The sequence below is a fragment of the Geospiza fortis genome, unplaced genomic scaffold, assembly GCF_000277835.1.
Source record: "Geospiza fortis unplaced genomic scaffold, GeoFor_1.0 scaffold23, whole genome shotgun sequence".
NCBI lineage: Eukaryota > Metazoa > Chordata > Aves > Passeriformes > Thraupidae > Geospiza > Geospiza fortis.
Genome location: NW_005054303.1, coordinates 14,281,662 through 14,282,396, shown reverse-complemented (window position 1 = coordinate 14,282,396; position 735 = coordinate 14,281,662).

Here is a 735-nt window from a genome sequence, read left to right as displayed (position 1 = left end):
CGGGGGGCGGACGGGGCCGGGCGCTGCCAGCGCCGCCGCTGGGTCCCCGTCCCCTTGGGAGAGCTCCGGAGGGTCACAGAATCACGGAGTCATTTAGGTTGGGAAAGATCTCTGGGATCGGCGACACCAACCTGTGGCTGTCACCACCTTGTCAATGGACCAGAGCACGTCCAGTCGTTCCTTGGGTAGCTCCAGGGATGGAGACTCCACTGTCTTCCTCGGCAGCCTTTCCCCATTGACTGACCACCATTTCCGTGAAGAAATTTTCCCTGATATATGTTGTATTGCACTAAATAGACACGGACTCTTACAAATATCCAATTTAAACTTACCCTGGTGCAGCTTGTGGCTGTTTCTCCTTGTCTTGTCCCTGTTCCCTGGAGCAGAGCCCGACCTCCCCAGCTGTGCCCTCCTGGCAGGAGCTGTGCAGAGCCACAAGGGCCCCCTGAGCCTCCTTTGCTCCAGGCTGAGCCCCTTCCCAGCTCCCTCAGCCTCTCCTTGTGCTCCAGCCCCTTTCCATCTCTATTCCCTTCTCCACATTAGCTGAAGGATCCTTAGTGGTTTCCCAGTCTTACTCTACCCGCAGCTTTGCTGCTGGAAAAAGGGTCTGGTCCCGTGCTCTTGTGGGGTTGAAGGTGCCCAAAATCCTGTGTTTCTTTCTTCTTCTAGTAAGGGAACAGCTGAAAGAACTCACCAAGCAGTATGAGAAGTCAGAAAATGATCTCAAGGCCTTGC